The sequence below is a fragment of the Hipposideros armiger genome, unplaced genomic scaffold, assembly GCF_001890085.2.
Source record: "Hipposideros armiger isolate ML-2016 unplaced genomic scaffold, ASM189008v1 scaffold_252, whole genome shotgun sequence".
NCBI classification, from domain to species: Eukaryota; Metazoa; Chordata; class Mammalia; order Chiroptera; family Hipposideridae; genus Hipposideros; species Hipposideros armiger.
This window is the reverse complement of record NW_017731602.1, coordinates 874,576-886,858: the sequence shown is the minus strand read 5'-3', so window position 1 is coordinate 886,858 and position 12,283 is coordinate 874,576. Positions and strand designations below refer to the sequence as shown.

The window sequence follows — 12,283 nt, the reverse complement described above, 5'->3', positions numbered from 1 at the left end:
GCCCAACTCGCCTCCATCACAGTGATACTCTCCCTCCCCCAGCACCTGCAGAATGTTTAGTGCTTGGTGTGAAATGACCAGGGTAATCACTCCTTGATCAACTGGCTCATGTAAGTGGCCCGCATGGTCTGGACAGACCCAGGGGAGCTGCTGGAGGTGGTCAGCAAATGGTCCACATACACGGATCTGGTGCAAATAATCAGGGAGATGGGCATGCACCAGATAATCTTTTAGGAGCGCTATTAACAGCCCTGATAAGGAAGTGTTCACCACACGGATGAAGGACTTAATCCTTTCGTCTGGCTTGGCAGGCTCCTTTGACTCCCTTTGTGGACCGGCACATTCATGACGTCACAACGGCTATGGCTAGGCTGGGTGGAGATCCAGCAGGACAAAGTCGGGGGGAGTGGTTAGGCCCATCAAAACCACTCCCAGGGCTCGCCCACAGGGCGGAAGGCAAAATCCCTGCCCAGTGGCAGCGGGTCCTGTCAAAGTGAGCCAGAGGCAAATGTGGTTCAATCGCCAGGCAGCAGGTGTGTCGCAGGTCAAGATTGAACAGCAGTCCAATGAGGTGCTGCTGGCCCTCTGGACCCAGTTGAGCCCAGAGCAAGCCGCCAAAGGTTGCTGCTTGCAAAGTGTGGCTGCAGGACTTCTTTGACTAGGGATCGGGCTGAGGGACCCGGTTGGCAGGGGAACCGGGAGACAGGAGACCTCATGTGGAAAAGACCACTCAATGGTCCCCCCGCAATGCACAGCGTGTGTTGGCCCTGGTAGACACGGGTGCCGGCAGCACCCTGCTGTATGGCAATCCAGACTGGTTTGGAGGATCCCTAGCGTACACAGAGGGGTATGGAGGCCGCCATATATGTGTGCAGCAGGCAACTGTGGTTTTGGGCATTGGACGCCTTGCCCCACGGGCCTACGTGGTGTACATCTCCCCAGTAGCGGAGTACATACTAGGGATGGATGTGTTGCAGGGCCTTGCAGTGCAGACGACACAGGGCGAAATCCACTTGTGGGTGTGAGTTGTGAAGACAGTGGTGCAAGGGCACCCGCACCACAAGCCCGTTGTCCTGCCAAGCCCTGCTAGCACAGTTTGTGTGCGCCAGTACCGCCTCCCAGGAAGACATGAGATCAGCCAGACGATCCTGAAGCTGGAGGAGGCGGACATTATACGCCCCACTCCCAGCTCATTCAATTCTCCTGTGTTGCCAGTTCGCAAGCTGGATGGCACTTGGCGCATGACTGTGGATTATCAGGAACTGAACAGGGTGACGCCGCCCCTGCATGCCGCCGTCCCCTCCGTAATAGACCTCATGAGCCGTCTGTCCTTGACACTGGGGAGGTACCATTATGTTGCGGACTTGGCAAAGGCCTTTTTCTCCATTGAAATTACACAAGAGAGTCAGGAGCAGTTTGCTTACACTTCGGAAGGATGACAATGGACATTTGTGGTCCTGCCGCAGGGGTACCTGCACAGCCTGATGATCTGCCATGGACTTGTGGTGCAGGACTTGGCCATGTGGACGCATGCCCCAGTGGTGTCGTGGTTTCATTATATTGATGATATAATCTTAACCTCTGATTCTTTTGCAGAACTCGACAACGAGGCAAAGGCCCTCAGAGTGGCACTTAATGACTTGGGATGGGCTGTCAACAAGGCCAAGGTCCAAGGGCCTGGATTATCTGTCAAATTCTTGGGAGTTATCTGGTTGGGTAAGACCAAGGTTATGCCGGAAGCTGTCATTGACAAAATCCAGGCATATCCGTGCCCGGAAATGGTGAAACAACTCCAGACCTTTTTGGGCCTCTTGGGGTATTGGCAGATGTTCATACCCCGCTTGGAGACCATAACGTGCCCCCTTCATGGCTTGATGAAATGGGGTGCAGTGTGGGACTGGACCTCCAGGATGGAGGAAGCCTTTACGGCTGCCAAACAGTCTGTGGCTCAAGCCCAGACCTTGTGGGTCGCTGACCTCTCACTTCCATACCTGCTAATGGTGCAGGTGCAGGAGGAGGGCTTTGGTTGGAGTCTATGGCAAACCCATGGGACCAGGAAAGTGCCTTTGGGTTTCTGGTTTCAGCTCTGGAAGGGAGGTGAGCAGAGGTACTCGTTAATTAAGAAGCAGTTAGTGGCCATTTACGCAGCCCTAGTGGCCCTGTGAGGCCATCACATGTCCTGCACCTGTGACGGTGCAGTCCACATACCTGGTTGAGTGGCTGCGGTCATTGCTCAGGGCGCCCAGGATAGGGGTGGCCCAAACTCCCACACTGACCAAGTGGGGAGTGAATTTGAAGCAACGGGCTCCCATCCACTGTCCCAACAGCTCCATGAGCTGCGAGGCCTGGTGGCTTTCTGGGCAGACAAGAAAGCGGCACTTCCAGAACATCCTGTAGAGGTGGCCAAGCCGTACAGGGAAGGAAAGCCACCTGTCCCTGATGGGGCATGGTACACAGATGGCTCCTGTCGGGGCCGGCCCCCCACTTGGACTGCAGTGGAGTTATAGCCAGAATCAGAGGAATTCTGGTATGACACCGGCCCAGGCCAGAGCAGCCAATGAGCCGAGCTCAGGGCTGTCTGGCTGGTGCTCATGCACGAGCCAGGAGACGTGCATATCTGCACTGACAGCTGGGCAGTGTTACGGGTTCTAACCTTGTGGCTGCTCTATTGGGATGCCCAGTGGTGGATGACAGGATAGCGCCCCCTGTGGGGACATGCCCTTTGGGAGGACCTTTGGTCACAGGGTAAAAGTCAGGCAGCTACGATTTACCAAGTCCTCGGCCATAAGCCTTCCCTTTCCCCTGGAAATGATGCAGCAGACATGCTGGCACAGGTCCGCCCTGCCCATCCTCTCTTTCCTTCAGAGGTGAAGGATGCCACTAGGGGCCCTTGGTTACACTAGAAGCGAGGGCATGTAGGCCCACGAACCATGTGTCAAGTGGCCCAGTGCTGGGGTATGCCTCTGACAGTGACAGACGCCACAGAGGTTGTTCGATCATGTCCCCAGTGCACCAGCCACCACCCCCATAGGCAGCGATTGCTTACTCAGCCTGGAAAGGTTGAGCAGGGGCTATGCCCACTACAAGTGTGGCAGATGGATTATGTGGGGCCGCTTCCCCAAGCTGCGGGAAAGCAGTACCTGTTTACGGCAGTTGACACCACCACCGGCCTGGGGTTTGTGTGGCCTGTTCCCACTGCCTTGCAACAGGACACCATACGTGCCCTTGAGCAGCTGAGCACTGCGTATGGGTGGCCACTCACCATCTCGAGCGACCAACGAATCCACTTTGTGGGGTAGCGAGCTCAGCAGTGGGCGAAGGAGCACACAGAGGGGCAGCTGCACATCCCCAATCGCCCGCAGGCTGCGGGTATGATAGAACGTTTCAACGGGCTGCTGAAGGAAAAGCTCCAGGCCCTAGGAAGGACCAGCCCATGGAAGTAATGGGCATCCTGGGTGCCACTAGCGCTGCATCTGTTAAATGAGCAGTCGCAAAAGACAGGCCAGTCACCACTAGATAGTGTGGAAGAGGGACTGCCATGCGCCCTCAAGGTGGTACCGGGGTCGAGCAAGTGCCAAGACTTGCCCCAGGTATAGCAGGGAGCTTTGTTCCTGCCAACCCAGGAAGCTCTGGCTGAAGGCCAGACACGAACATGGACTTGGCCATGGAAGACTGTTGTCTCCTGGGATCCTTGGGTTGCCGTAGTGGAACCACAGGGGCCCGGCGCTGGTCATGGACTGCAAGTCCAGCCTTTGCTGTACTCCTGGCCAACCCCCTTGCAGGTCACCTTGCCGTAAGAGGGTACCTTTGCACTGGCCCTGTGGCCTTTGCGTTTGCGCAGGTCCAAGAAGTGGACTTGCCTTCTCCTACAGTTTGGGGGGAAACGGTGTGGTATCACCGTCCAGGGGCCCTGGCACTGGTGGCTACCATTCTTTCCCAGGACGGGAAAGTGGCTTGTGTACTGCCTGAAGGCAGAGATTTGCCCCTCATAGTCTCTGTCTCCTTACTACCTTATCGTCCAGCCTAGGTGCAGGCAACAGCATCCTGGCCTGGGCCCAGGTCTTCGCCCAGGTGCACAACGTCTCTCAGTGCTGGGTGTTGCACTGAGCTCCCCACACTGGCAGCTGAAGTACTCCCATGATGCATAACACCGGTTACAGCCTCAAACTGGACTGGACTGCGCTCCTGGCAGATGACCAGAGACTGGACCTCACGTCAGAAAGCAGTGGACACTCTTATACGACGAGGATACCACAACGCCTCACCCTTGCTGGGCTATGCAGTGAACAATGCGTGGGAATGGTTGACAGGGGAGCGGGCGGAAATGCCAGAGCAGGCCCCTTGTTGCACGGAGCAGGTGCGAGCCGTCCCAAACCGCACTATGGGTGGACCCAAAGAACTTATGTGCTGTGCCTTGTACTGCTGCTGTGGTCTTTGGGTCCAGGGTTCGGTCACAAAGAAGGGTGCGGTCCCAAACCCTGTAGGGGTGGAGTGTGGGGCCCAGGTGCTAGGGTCTTCAGTTAGGAAACGTTTACAGGCTTTGGAGACCGGCCTGCACGTCCCCCTTGGGGAGGACAGAGGGGAGGGAATGACTTGCTGATGTACATTTCCTGTTATCCTGTTAACTGCTTGTAAGTTTCCTTCCTGCGCATGTGTGCTGGCACCATGCACCTGTTGTTCGTATGAGGGTATAAAACCCCGCTCCCGTTGTAGAGTTCTGGCTCTGTGGCCCCGGCCTCGGATCCGTAAAGAGCTGCTGCGCATCTACGGCACACAGCCCGCCTCGTGCCTTCCTTCAGCTCGGCATCTCACCACCCAGGCGGTCCCTGATTGACACCCTTGGACCTGACACATATAAATGAAACTGTTAATGGATAAGGAAACGTATAAATCTAAATATTGGTAATATAGCATATTATTCCATTTTTAGGGGAAAATCACAATATTAAAATAAGACATCCTAACTGGAGAAAATGAGTTAATACAAGTAGTTTTTATTCTTTACATCATTTGATTCCGTATAATCAAGAAAAATTGTCAACAAGGTTTTTTTAATAAACATTTTATTTTGATTTACATAAAAGCTGAAACACAGCATAGTCTCTGTGTACCCTTTACCTAGTTTCTCCTGTCATTATTACCCTACATTACCATGGTACATTTGTTATCATGAAGATGCTAATGTTGGTATGTTACTATTATCTAACCCCAGATATTGCTCATTGTTTTTTCTATTAATGTCCATTTTCTGATCCAGGATTCCATCCAGGATAACCCATTGGGTGTAGTCATCATGTCTCCCCAATATCCTGTTACAGTTTTTAGTCTTTGCTTCTATTCCATGATCTTGACAGTTTTGAGGAGTACTGATCAGGTATTTTGTAGAATTACATTCAGTTTAAATTTGCCTGCTATTTTTTTCTTGTGATGAGACTAGGGTTATAAGTTTTTAGAAAGAATACCACAGAGGTGATCTGCCCTTTTCATCACATCATATGAAGGGGAACATGATATTCACAGGACATCACTGGGGATGTTAATCTTTATCAGATAGTTAGGGTAGTATTTGCCCGGATTCTTCACTACAAAATTATGATTTTTCCCTTTCCATAAGCTATTTTTTGGAAGTGAATAAGTCTAGCCCACTCTCAAAAAGGTAGGGGGGGGATTATGCTCTACCTCCTAGAGTAGAGAACATCTGCAAATATGATTTGTAATTCTTTTGTATGGAAGATTTGGCTATCTTCCTCCATTTACATATTTATTGAATCACTTACTCATATATTATGGACTCATGGATATTTACTGTATCCTTTGGGTTACAATCCAATACTATCATTTACTTTGTTGCTTAAATTGTTAAATGTTGCAATGAGATACCACCTCACTTTTGTCAGAATGGCTATCATCAATAAATAAACAACAAGTGCTGGCAAGGTTGTGGGGAAATGGGAACCCTGGTGCACTGTTGGTGGGACTGCAGATTGGTGCAGCCAACTATGGAAATCAGTATGGAGGTATCTCAAAAAACTGGAAATGGAACTATCTTATGACCCAGCAATTCCACTCTTAGGGATTTATCCAGAAAAAACCAAGACACCAATCGAAAAAATATATGCACCCCTATGTTTATTGCAGCATTATTTACAATAGTCAATAGACTTGGAAACAATTGAAATGCCCATCGGTAGACGACCGGATTAAGAAACTGTGGTGCATTTACACAATGGAGTATTACTCAGCTATAAAGAAGGAAATCGTATCATTTGCAACGATATGGATGGACCTAGAGTACATTATGCTAAGTGAAATAAGTTAGTCAGAGAAAGACAAATACCATATGATATCACTTATATGTGGAATCTAAAGAACTGAATAAACGAGTAATGTAAACAGAAATAGTCTCCGAGACAGAGAGGAAAAACTGAGGGTTGCTAGTTGGGAGGGGGTGGGGATGAAGGAGAAGTGGAAGGGATGAGACAATACAAATTGGTAACTACAATATGGCCTCAGGGATAGAAGGACAGTCTGGGAAATACAATAAATAATGTTGTAAATATTTTTTAGGTGGCCAGATGGACTCGTCTTGTTAGGGAAACCACCTCATAAACAGTGTAGAGGCCTGACCACTGCATTGTATATCTGAAGCTGCTGTTGAATAATATTATATGTCAACTATAATTTAATACATATATAGTCATGGGATGTGGAATATAGAGTGGGAATGGAGTCAATGGAATTGTAATAGATATGTATGATATCAGGGGTGGGGAGGTGGATTGTCACTTTGTGAGGGGTGAAAAGGATAACTATTGCATTGTTTTGTATACCTGAAACTAATAATTAAAAAAAAATTGTTACAGTGTTGGCCATTGTAAGCTCTTTTTGCTGGCTTTTATATCCCATGACATACTCTCATCTCTTTGTTTTTTGATCATTTCCTTACTTTCTGCTACTACAAGATGCTCCAGGCCTATCTTGTGTTTTCCTTGCCCCAGCCCTAGCATCAGTCTGTCAGAAAGCATTTAATGATATCTTCTGGCTCATAGTATGGGATGAGGCAAAAGTTCTCACTTTATGTCATCATTGAGTCATACTGAAACTCATAAAAATAAAAAAGATAAAATTCAAATTTATTCATTTCCAAAAACATGTGTTTTTTTTTAAAGTTTAAGTTTTGAAATTTTTTATTTATTTTTTATTCTAACTCAAGTTTCTGAAGAGCAAAACCTCCTAGGATATGTACTAAAGCAAACCAGTCCCCTGCGCCCCACCCCACTCCTCCACACACTTTTTTTTAAACAAAAGAAGTATCTCAGGAATAAGACTTTATTTCTGCCTCTCACAGAGATATACCAAATTCATCTGTATGGCTCATCAAAATATGCTAGAAAAAAAAATTAGCCTGTCTACTTCCGGTCTCTAGTCTCTCTCTATAGGACACAAAGATAAGCGGTCAAAAAACTTGTATAAAATATCATTGTTTGGTACTCTTCAAACTGCGATATCAAATAAAAATATAACACCTTCAAAATGCAAACATAAAAAGGAGTTTGCAAATTCTCTAATAAAATGGAAATGTCACATGATATGCATTGTGGGGTAAAAAAGGGATATAGGCTGACAAATTTCTGATTCATTAGTAAAGTTCTGAACACCACATTAATCTTATAAAAGAGTAAAATGGAAGATTTTTTAATATCAAAAATTGGCTTGGAGTGGCTAGAATATTCTCACTTCTCTCCTTTCAATGAAATGGGGTTCTGGGGCAAAATTGGATTTCTGCATTTCACAGTCATCTTACACAGTTCAGAACTTAGAAACTTTTTAATCAGACACACGGAAACCATCTAATATATAAACAGATATATTATGTCTAATAGTCATTTTCTCTTCCTATCAGCTCAGATCCTAAAATGTCATTATCTGTATATCATTTTACAGATTTGACATACTATACCTCAGTTGATCATCATGACCCTATAAAATAGTACTAAACATTAGCATCTTCACTGTCTTTCAAAGAACGTGGCTTGTCCAAACTTATACCTTAATAGTAAAGTGCAATTAATAAAATAAATGTATTTCCCAATACTTAACTCAGTGCTCTTTCTAAATCACCACACTTATTCTTTGTGTCATGTCAACTCTAAAATATTCTGCCCCCTCTCCTCATTACTTTATAAAGAATAAACAGTTATGAATGCAGAAATATGCTTTCTCTGTTCAAAATGTTATTTTGAATGATAAAATGAACAACCAAATAAATAGGCATTCTTCAAACCTCTATGCCAACTAGAGAACCAGATATTTTTTATTTCATCCGCACTGAGAAAACATATACAAAGGAATTATCAGAGATTATTTTTCTGCTTTGTAAAAGGAAAGCAATACTGTACACTGCATTTTACACAGAGACTGGGTGGAAAAGCCACTGAATTAAGTAAAAATCAAGTATAATAAAACATTTCCATTGAAAATCCCTTTAATCACCTATAAAAATGCACTACAACTGAAACGATGTAACCGAAGTATGCATCAGACACGACACAACTGTTTTTTCTAAAACATGTATCTGGTGACTAACTAAAATGATTCAGCAACTAGAATTATAAACTTCATTTAAGCATATGCAATAACTGGATAAAAATCCCATTTGATACCCAAAAGAACTGAAAACAGACTCAAACAGATATTTGTATATCTATGTTCATAGAAGCATTACGATAGCCAAAAGATGGAAACAACCCAAGATGAATGGTTTGGTGGCTAATTAATGTCATGTATCCACTTGATTGGGCCATGGGGTTATCCTGAGTGTGTCTGTGAAGGTGTTTCTGGATGAGATTAACATTTGAATCTGTGAACTGGGTAGAGCAGATTGCCTCTCTCCTCCCCCCCTCCCCATATGGGTGAACTTCATTTGATCCATTGAAGGCCTTGATAGAACAAAAATGTCTAGAAACAGAAAAGCAGGGAGCATGTGTGGGAATGGGTATTAAGGGTGTGGAAGAAGCAATCAGGTCATATTTATTGACAGGCTCAGAGATTCTGTATTTAACGTTGCACCTTGGGGAGTTAGGAAGGGCTCCACTAGTTTGTTTGATTGGCTGGCTGAAATAGACCAAAAGGTGGCCCACAGTGAGTGAATTTACTTTGGTTAAACGTAGAGGAAGGGATTCACAGGTTTAGGGAGATAAGAATGTTAAAGTAGATCTGTCACTGAAGACCTACTCGCCCACTCAGAATGGGAGAATCCAGAGGACATACTTTTGACCACTACCATGAGAAATGAGGAGAACCCGAGCATCCATGAAGAGCTCTATGACAACTCTTCTTTTATGCTAGACCTCACAGTGGGAACTGAAGTCACTCAATTAAGAAACCCAACTGCAATGTGAGTAACTGGATCCTGGGGTGGCAGCAGCTAAGTGGCAGCACTTGAGTGTCAAAGGCAAGGTGGGTGTGGTTACTCAAGGTGGGCGGCAGAGTCAGAGCAGCACTCACACTAGTCCAACTCACACAGGCCTATGGCACTGGCTACTTAAGCATGGTGTTTCTAGAAGTGAGATAGGGAGCCTACTGAAGTATTACTTGATGTGTATAAGCAGAAAAGTGCTAGGTCAAATGAACAAAAGTCTAACCTGAATCATAAAAACAGAGTCACAGTCAATTCTCAAAATGAAGCCAGGGTACAGACCTGAAACTTTTTGGAGAAGGGGAGGCCAAGTCCCCATAAGGAATGACTGACCCAGGCACACTGCCCAGAATTATAATGCTAATCTTTCTCCCATCCTCCCCAAAGAAACCTACGGCCTTTTACCAGAGTAACTGCCCTGGGGAAAAAATAATAAATAGGCTTTTCATGGACTTGTGGACACTGGTTCTGAAATGACACTGATTCCAGAAGGCCCAAAAGGTCCCTGTGGGGGCTGGCCGAGTGGTACAGTTGGTTAAGAGTTGGCTTGGGAACGCAAGCTCTGAGCAGCAGGGCTGCTGGTTCAGTTCCCACATGGGCCAGTGACACTGTGCCCTCTACAGCTAAGATGATGAACAACAGCTTGAGCTGGGCTGCTGTGAGTCACTGGCGATGGCGTAGACTGCAGTGGGGCTGGCCAGCAGCTGGCATGAGCTGCCATGAGCCACTATGAGTGGCCATCCAATGGCCAGCAAGCGACTGCCTCACCCAGGAAGAGCACAATGATAATACCAACGTGGGCCAGTGAAGCGACATCCTCCACAACTAGACTGAAGAACAAAAGGACAGCAACTTGTCTGTTCCCTTTTCCCAATTCCCCAATAAAATCTTTAAAAAAATTAAAAATAAAAATAAAAAAAATTAAAAATAAAAAGGTCACTTGTAGTTCACCAGTCAGAGCAGGGGCTTATGGAAGACAGGTGTTCAATGGAGTTTTAGCTCAGATCCATCTCGCACAGTGAGTCCCTGAGCCCACTCTATGGTTATTTCCTCAGTTCCAGAATGCTTAATTTGAATAGATACTGCAGAAGCTGGCAGAATCCCCACAGTGGTTTTTTGACCTGTGGAATGAGGGCTAGTGTGGGAAAGGCCAAATGAAAGCCCCCAAACTGCCTCTAATTAGGAAAATAGCGACCCAAAAAAATACAGGATTCCTGGAGGGCTTGCAGAGATTAATGCCACCATCAAGGAACTGAAAGATATAGGGGCTGTGATTCCCATCACATTCCCCATTCAACTCACCTATCTGGTCTGTCCAGAGACAGATGGAACTTGGAGAATGACAATGGATTATCATTAAGTTTAACCATGTGGTGACTTCAAATGCAGCTGCTATACCAGATGTAGTTTCATTGCTTGAGGAAACTAATATACATACCCTGGTGCCTGGTATACAGCTATTGATCTGGCAAATGCCTTTTTCTCCATTGCTGTCAATAAGACCCACTAGAAGCAGTTTGCTTTCAGCTGGCAAGGCCAACAATATACCTTCACTGTCCTACCTCAGGGATATATGGACTCTCTAGTCCTAAGTAATAATTTAGTTCACTTGATCTTGATCACCTTTCCTTTCAACATAGTATCACTCTGGTTCATTACATTAATGACATTATACTGACTAGACTTAGTGAACAAAAAATAACAACTACCCTAGACATATTGGTAAGACATTTGTGTGTCAAAGGGTGGGAAATAAATCTGATAAAAAATCAGGGGCTTTTTACTCCAGTGTAATTTCTAGGGGTCCAGTGATGTGGGTTATGTTAAGATATCTCTGCTAAGGTGAAGGGTAAGTTGTTGCAACTGGCCTCTCCAAAAAAAAAGAAGAGGCACAATGTCTAGTGGGTCTCTTTGGATGTTGGAAGCAACATAGGCTGTGTTACTCTGGCTTATTTACCCCAAGTGTTGCTACTTTTGAGTGGTGCCCAGAGTAAGAGAAGGCTGTGCATCTGTGCTACTTGGGCCAAATGATCCAGCACATCCAGTGGTGTCAGTGGCAGACAGGGATGCTGTTGGCATCTTTGGCAGTCCCCTATAGGGAATTACAGCCAAATTAAGATTTTGGAGCAAAGCCCTACCGTCCACTGCCGATAACTACTCTCCTTTTAAGAAATAGCTCTTAGTCTGCTATTGGGCCTTAATAAAAACTGAATGCTTAATCACGGGCTACCAAGTTACCATGTGATCTTAGATGCCCATCATGAAGTGGATGTCATCTGACCTACCAAGTCATAATGTTGGGTGTGTACAACATCACTCCATCATCAAGTGCAAGTGGTACACATGTGATCAGGACTGAGCAGGCTAAGAAGGCTAAAGTAAGTAGCATGAAGAAGTGGCCCCAATGCCTATGGTCTCCTCTCCTACTACACCACTTTCTATCCACCAGCAATGCACCTAAGGCCTCATGGGGGGTTCCTATCATTAGGTGGCAGAGGAAGAGAAAACTCAGGTCTCGTTTATAGAAGGTTCTGCATATTCAGGCACCACCCAAAAGTAGACAGCTGAAGCACTACAGCCCCTTTCTCGGACATCCCTGAAGGACAGTGGTGAAGGGAAATCCTCCCAGTGATCAGAACTGAGAGCAATGCACCTGGCTGTTCACTCTGCTTGGAAAGCGATATGGCCAGAATATGATTATATAATAATTCATGGGCTGTGGCTAATGGTTTAGACGGATGGTCAGGGACTTGGAAAGAACATGACTGGAAAATAGGTGACAAGAAAATTTGGAGAAAAGGTATATGAATAGACCTCTCTGAATGGGCAAAAAATGTGAAAATATTTGTGTCCCATGTGAATGTT

General features: G+C 46.0%; 1 protein-coding gene across 6 annotated transcripts in view; it reads right to left on the bottom strand.

The window, feature by feature from the left end:
• The window catches only part of ARB2A (ARB2 cotranscriptional regulator A), a 450,108-nt gene that overhangs the window by 400,756 nt on the left and 37,069 nt on the right, over positions 1 to 12,283 (bottom strand). The window contains exon 2 of one of the 6 annotated variants that reach the window (XM_019655917.1): positions 4,672 to 4,845. The exons of the other annotated variants lie outside the window; for them this stretch is intronic. The gene's annotated coding sequence lies outside the window, so the exon portion shown is untranslated. The remainder of the gene's footprint in view (positions 1 to 4,671; positions 4,846 to 12,283) is intronic. 6 annotated transcript variants of the gene reach the window in all.